Source organism: Cucurbita pepo, unplaced genomic scaffold (assembly GCF_057944985.1).
Source record: "Cucurbita pepo subsp. pepo isolate OVF unplaced genomic scaffold, ASM5794498v1 scafford_44, whole genome shotgun sequence".
Taxonomy (NCBI): Eukaryota; Viridiplantae; Streptophyta; class Magnoliopsida; order Cucurbitales; family Cucurbitaceae; genus Cucurbita; species Cucurbita pepo.
Window position 1 is genome coordinate 117310 of NW_028257949.1, and position 7747 is coordinate 125056.

At 34.1% G+C, this 7747-nt stretch overlaps 1 non-coding gene across 1 annotated transcript; it reads right to left on the reverse strand.

The window, feature by feature from the left end:
* Positions 1-6457: 6457 nt before the first annotated feature.
* TRNAC-GCA (transfer RNA cysteine (anticodon GCA)) lies at positions 6458-6529 on the reverse strand. The gene has a single exon. It is a non-coding gene; the product is annotated as a tRNA-Cys (tRNA).
* Between the last annotated feature and the right edge of the window lie 1218 nt (positions 6530-7747).

The window sequence follows — 7747 nt, forward strand, 5'->3', positions numbered from 1 at the left end:
TTAATTAGAATCAGAGCATCTACCGTGACCATCCGAGCAAAATCCTTCGAACTCAAATTTCAACCGTCGGATCTCCTCCAAACTTTGATATGATCTAGAACGAACACGCACGGATCACCACATCCAACGACTAGTATTCAAAGCCATGGTCGGTAAGGGTATGATCAGAGTTGATATCTCCGAAAAATTATCCAGAAAGTTTGATCTCTAAATAACGATTCTGGAGCTCTCTATGTCGGTTTAAGCTCCTCCTATAAAGTCTTAAGTAGGAGCAACAATACGGAATAAGAATCGAGAAAGGTCGATCCCCCAATCGAAGGCAATAAGCGTTTAGATTGTGGGTCTCCTACTCTCAGGTTTCTTCCAAATTCGAGAGCAATCCTCCACCATTTCTCTTCAAACTTCTACATAACGAAGAATCTGGAGCTCTCACTGTCGGTTTAAGCTCCTCCTATAAAGTCTGAAGTAGGAGCAACAATACGGAATAAGAATCGAGAAAGGTCGATCCCCTAATCGAAGATAATAAACGTTTAGATTATTTGTCTCCTACTCTCAGATTTCTTCCAAATTCGAGAGCAATCCTCCACCATTTCTCTTTAAACTTATTCCAACCGTTTCTCAACAAGATTACCCACAAGTTCTATGAAGAAATAGAGTGCTGAAAGTGCCTAGAAACCATGCCCCCAATTCAATCAGCCATTGAAGAACTTCAAGAAAATCTTGAAAATCCAATCCGAGGATACATGATGATTCGTCGAGCAAGAATGATTCCAATAAGTTTCTGCACCTACAAGGAATGCTTCCATAGAAGACCACGAAGAAAAATAACCTCGAGAGCATGCCGAATTGAAGGAAATAGGTTTCAAAATTAAATTGGGGATAAGAGTCGAATTCCTATCTACGATCTCTTTTCCTTCAAATTAAGGATTCCTCTAACTTCAGAGGAAGAAGTTGAGTAAACTTGAGGAAGGAATCGAGAGATGAAACATCGTAGAACAAGCTACCCAAGAGATCGAAAATTTGGCGTTTTGAGTGAGTTGCATACCGAGAACGATTTTTTGAAATTAAGGTCTTACACTCAAAGACGTTCCTCCAAACCACTTCCTTTGGCCTGAAGAAAGGATATGGAAGAGGTTCAATGAAGAAATAGGGCCTTGAAATCCCTAGAATCGGCTACCCAATAAGAAATCCTTTGTTTTATCTCCAACGATAAATCAGATTTTGGATGAACTTTGGAACCGAATATCTTAGGCTACTATCCACGAGAAGGTATCAAATCAAATCCCTAGCCTTTCCTTGTAACATCCATCTTTAAGTTTCACGAAGAAATCGAGGAGAGAAACGCTGTAATATGGCTGTACAGGCTGAGTTTCAGATGGCGGCGACGCGAAAAATGCGCATCTTCATCCTATTCAGAGGAAGAAAACGATGATACGGCCAGTTCAACTGAACTGTCCAAGTCAACTCAAAATTTGATCTTTTCTCGGGTTTTCTCAGTAGATCTTATTTTATGAAATGTTGTATGAATCCTTATCCCAAGAGGTTATATAAGGTAATGAAGTTTGGGAGTTAATAGAAAACTGTAGTTAGCGAAACCAAGATATGGGAGAAAATGCTCATCACGATCCATATAACTTTACCTCCTAGGATAACTAAAGTGGTATCCCTGAAATAATAGATTCCCCAGATGTACCCTTGGTCTCTAATAGATACTACGTGCACAATATCATGCTGGGCTATTCCTAAGAACTTATAAGTTCCAAGCTTGACCCAAGACGTTATGCATAAACCTAGGATCACCAAGAATCCAAGAAAACACCTAGGTTAATGCAAACATCATGCTTAACAAGTTGCTAGGATCCATGCCTGAAGTAACCATTATCTCACTTCACGAAGTGTACCGCGAGGCCCCTATTTCTCTTTAGGTGGGATGCTATGGTATATGTACCATGAGCAGGATTCCATGATGAACTTATTATCTCCCTCACCTAAATGAGATTCCCTGCACCACGATTTGCTAGCAGGATGCCACGATTATGACAACGCCACCTATGCACTCATGGGGAGAAAATTAAGAGTTACTTCGGAAGAGTTTTCATGGTTAAAATACGATGCATGACATGACAACCTCTAAGGTTTAGTTCCTAAAAACGAAACAAGAAGTCATATCCTAGCTCAGGGCTTAGACATGCTCCAAATTACCAACTATTTTCTGTAAGGCCTATTTTATATGACATGAGAATAAATTCAATTCAAGTTGGTTGGAGCAAGTTCGGAACCTAAAACTCATGCTAGTTATTATGGGTTCAAATGATTACGGAGGTCATGTTCATGAAGCCTTGGAAGGCATTGGAAGGCATGAAGCGCAGCAAGTTCGAAATAACTCAAGAAAGTTACACTTTATGCCTCAAGAAAATTTGTGTTTTCGCATCGAATGCTAGGTAACACCTTTTTGTTTTAAAATGTCTTGTGTTGTTGTTCCTTATTCTGTGTTTTCGCATCAAGGTCATTTCATAAAGGTCCTACTAGGAGTTGAATCTAGGTCGTTGGATTCAAAGTCCAAAGTGCTAACTACTACACCATAGAATCCCTTATAAAAATTTATTTTAGAATGGTTTTCCTATTTTATGCAGATTCCACAAGCAGAGAGATCCTATCACGAGTCAAACTCAAGTTATTGGATTCAAAGTTCTAGAGCTGTTTTATCTAACTCGTTGTGATCTTGAGCACCTTTAGAGTGGTTGCAGAAGTATCCCTCCAATGTTGATTGAAGCTCTTGGAGAACATGTAATTTTATATATTTCTTATAGTTAATTTATATATTGTTGTATATTACAAACAAATTGAAATAATACTTTACATCCCAGTCTTTCTTTCTTCCGTGCAAAACTTAACATGAAAACTATATTATTTCAATATTCACTCGAGAAACAAGGGGTGAAAACTATATTATTTCAAACCCTCCATTATTGCTTCTACTTTGCGTGAAAATGCTTCCACTAAATCATGTTGCTAACTAGGTTGTTTGATTTGGTTCAATTCTTGGGTCTACTAGATTGAATCGACCTAGCTCAATTAAACTCTTGATAATATAAAAATCATAAGTTTCTTAAATTACCTTAACTTAAAAGTTTAACCCCTAATTTTTTTTAGAATGTTTAGCTTTGTTTCTAGTTGATCTCTAAATGCTTAGAAGTATCTAATAAGACTTCTATTCAAGGAACTTCTCTCTATAAAAGATGTAAGACTTCAGGTTTATTATTAAGGAATTTCAAATGCGTGATTTGATATATCATAGAGGACAAAAATATTTATTTGTTTCAAATATCTTATGTTGACCATTCTTTTTTGTCAAGTATTTTGAATATTATCATTGTGAATTACTAATGGCATTAGATTGAATCTCATTAATAACAATATCCCAAAACTCAGGTAAAGATGACATCAAAATTAATACTTTAATTTCATCTTCAAAATTTATTTCCATAGATTGACATGTAATCATAATAGTCACCCCTGCACAAAAATTTACAACCTTAAAAGGTAGAAATTATAAGGAGTACAAGAGAAGAGTGCTTAAAATAGTTTCAAAATATAGAAAAAAAAAAAATAGTAGGAATTGGTCAAAGTCAACATCCATTGATCACTTATGGCACAGCACAACACAGATGAGGGTAACATTTTTTTTATTTCTCTACTATATTAGGCCCTTTGGTTTATTGGCCTTACAAGATGGAGACATGAAGTTTTCTATGTTTGAAATAAATTTGGTTTGATTGTTTTCGGGTTAGCATTGGTACCATCAAAACTTATTTATTTCTTTGAAATGTTCGAGTTTACAATTTACATGTTTTCATTTTTCTACTTTGTCTGCCTGCCTTTAGAAATGAAGCAAAATTAGTTTGAGGGTTTTAGGCAGATTGTTATAATTCTAATTTTTAACTAAAAAAAAATTAGTCTCGTTGTCACCCTTAAAACTACCCTATAGGTATAATCGACCTATTATCTGTTGGCTTTTTTTCCTTAATCTTTTGATGATAACAAACCTACCTTCAATTATTAACAATTCTCAGTATTTTTGTCTATAGTGTAAGGTTGGGAACAACGATTTCAACGTCTTTTTTGGTTCACTCAAATTAGAGATAAAACGAAGAAGTTCCAGTCAAAACAAATACCCGACGTGATGATGTGGTGGCAAAATTGACACTATGGACCAATCAAATTCAAAACAAGATACCTGACGTGATGACATTTATAAATTTGGTGGAGTAACAAGGTGGAGTTTTCAATTACATTTATAAAAGTTTTCCATTACTTTTAAATTATAAAATCATTTCAATTACATTTATAAAAGTTTTCGGTTACCTTTTAAATGGCAAGAAATTATAAAGATTTCGTTTACATTTATGAAAACTAGTTGTTACTTTTAAATGAAAAAAAAATTATAATGATTTTATTTATGAAAACAAGTTATTACTTTTAAATGGAAAGAAATTATAATGATTTCATTTAGTTCTGATAAAGATAATTATTTGAATTACAAAATCACATTTAGATTTATAAAACTTTTAATTATTTTTAAAATGGTACTCACAGTTTTCATTAACATGTATTACATTTAAATATGTTATATATATATATATATATAAATGAAACATGTGGTCTATAATTTTTTATGATAAATTTAAAAATAAATAAATATTATTTTTCGTGTTGCACGTTTCGGTTCACGTTTTAGTGGTCCGTATCAATTCCTATTTTTAAAACTTGATCGCTATTTAAACTCATCACCTCTTAGTATTTTTCACAGCACAACACACAGAACATTTGTTTCCTTGATCTAAATTTTTTTTTAAAAAGCCTCCATTGTTGCTCCCTACAAAACTTCCAATTCTATTTTTTTTATCTTATTCCTGAGAGAGATGTCTATTATTTAAAAGTGTTGTGGTGTGTTTCTATAAGATTTCAGACAATTGTACTGGTTTGATCCTAAGCCATTGAAAGGATTGAGTTTGCTCTTGAACTCGTAAAAAGAGCGGTATACCGGTTTGATCCTGAGTCGTGGAAATGATTGAGTTTGCTCTTGAACTCGTAAAAAGAGCGGTGTACCGGTTTGATCCTGAGCCGTGGAAAGGATTGAGTTTTCTCTTGAACTCGTAAAAAGAGCGGTGTACCGGTTTGATCCTGAGTCGTGGAAAGGATTGAGTTTACTCTTGCAGTCGTAAAAAGAGCGGTGTAGCAGTTGGGCTCTGATCCGAGGAAAGAGTCCGAAAGTTTTATTCAAATTCCCACTATAAAACTAAGGTGTTATATTTTCTAACCCTCTTCCTATTTAAGTTCTAAATTATTGTTAAGTTTTATTGCATGGTATCAAGTTTGATTGTTATTATAAAAAAAATTTAATAATTAGATTGTTGAAACCCTATTCACCCCTCTAGGGTTGTCATATCGATCCAACATTATCCTTCCACCAATAGGAGCAAAGGCAACGTTACTATGTGAAAGTTTCATGTCATTTATTCAACAATAAGGGTGTTAGCATCCATTTGGAAATGAACCCATATTTAAAAAATTTAGATAAAATAGAGAAGAATTGTTATCTCAAAGACAATGATACTATGTGAAACTAGCCTCAAGATGCTTCCTTAACTCTTAGAGGCGGTAAACCAACGGTTCCTTCACCCAAGACCCATGGCCCAACTCCCAACATGGAAGGGATAATCTAGAGAATCATTCCAAGAACCCTAACGGATGGGTTACAAACTCACATTATCAAGCTCGACAACAAACAATGTCGCCGGCAAACTTAGGAAGACTACATGAAATTACGAATATATCAATGTAGGATTTTTTAATTTACCGATTTTTAAAATGTTAAATTATGTGAAATTACTGGCAAAGAAGAATATTTTAGAGAGCTATTCCTTTTTATTTAAGATTTTGATATTTAAGAAAAGAGAAAATGAATAAAAATAGGAGACATTTTATAGATTTAGGAGGAGTAAGTGAAAACAAAAAGGGAGTCATGACCCATTTTCGGTGGGTTCTCGAGGCACGGATTGCAAGTTAAAACAGGTTGAAAATAAAGTAAAATGTTTTCTCGAAATAAAAAAAAATTAAAATATAATGAACATATATATTTACATTATATTTGAAATAGAGTTTATAGGTTCATAGTACAAAATAAGGGAAATAATAAGGGAAATGTTGAAAAAAATAATTTTAAAACATAAAAAATAGTTGGTGTTGTTTAATTGTAAGATGGGCAACTACTCTTAGTTAAATGAAAGATATGGAAAACATGGAGTGAGTAAGTTTTTAACCATGTTCATAGTGGGTGCTTGGATACCACACTCTTTTCTTAATGTACATGGAATCGGTAATTATTCTTATTTCTTTTCCCTTTAGACACTCGGTGGTCGGGAGTAAATCGAACAAAGTGTCTGTCCAAAATAAAAGGGCCCAACCAGATTTGAAATGGTGACCTCTTGATCTGCAGTCAAATGCTCTACCACTGAGCTATGGACCCATTTTGCATGATTTCAACTTTAGTGACTCGTTCTACAGAGTGTCAATCCAAAAGTGTAAAAAGTGTCTGTCCAAAATAAAATGGCCCAACCAAGTTCAAACGGGTGACCGGTCAAATTCTCTACCACTGAGCCATGGATCCATTTTGTAGGATTTTAACCTTAGTGACCCCGTAGACATAGTGTCGGTCCAAAAAGTGTAACAAATTTCTATCCTAGATAGAAGGGCCCAACTAGGTTCGAATTGGTGACCTCTTGATCTGCAATTAAATGCTCTAACATTGAGCTATGGTCCCATTTTGTATGATCTCAATCTTAGTGACCCCTTCTACAGATTATCGGTCCAAAAGTGACCCTACCGAATCGACTATGGACCAATTTTGTATGAATTGGTGGATTACCTATCGGGAATTAAACACAGGTCGTTAGATTCAAAGTCGAAAGTGCTAACCACTACACCATAGAACCACTCGTTAAACTTTATTTTGGCAGCGATTTTGATAAGCGTCAACAACGCTGGATTTTGCAAAGCTAGAGGTCGTAGTATGCTTATAGACTTTCACAAGGTGTTTTCAACTTCTTTTATAGGTAATTGAACTTTTGAGTCCATGCAAATGATTGGTTGGATTAGTATGAGTTTAAGAAGACAGAGGAGAGAAGAGAGACTTTGTTAGAAACTCACCCATAGGTAATCTCCCAAGATGTTTTCAACTTCTTTTATAGGTAGAATTTTAAAATCAAACCACAACAAAATTTACTTCTATCTAGCAAAATTATTTTTTGTTTGAAACAAGATTATAGATAAATTTAAAATCCAAGAAAACGGATCTGAGTTTGATATTATTTGATTTTGGGTATGGACACAACTAGTTGATTTCTTTTGATTACATTAATGAATGTATGTAGATGTTTAAAGTGTTGATCTTAATGGTTTTAGAAAATATCAACACATCATCAATATAAACTATCAAATTTTTTTGAAAGGATTGAAAATATCATTCATAATCTTCTGAAATTCGGATGGAGCGTTTTTTAGCCTTACTGACATGACGTTCCCCTCATATTTTCTAATTGGACATTAAATGCTATTTTATATTTGTCCTTTTAAGAAATTAGAATTTTCCGAAATCCCAATTTCATGTCGAATTTTATAAAAATATTTGACTCTAAATTCTTTTTATCAAATCTATTTATTCTAAAACCTTATTCAAAGGTTTGTA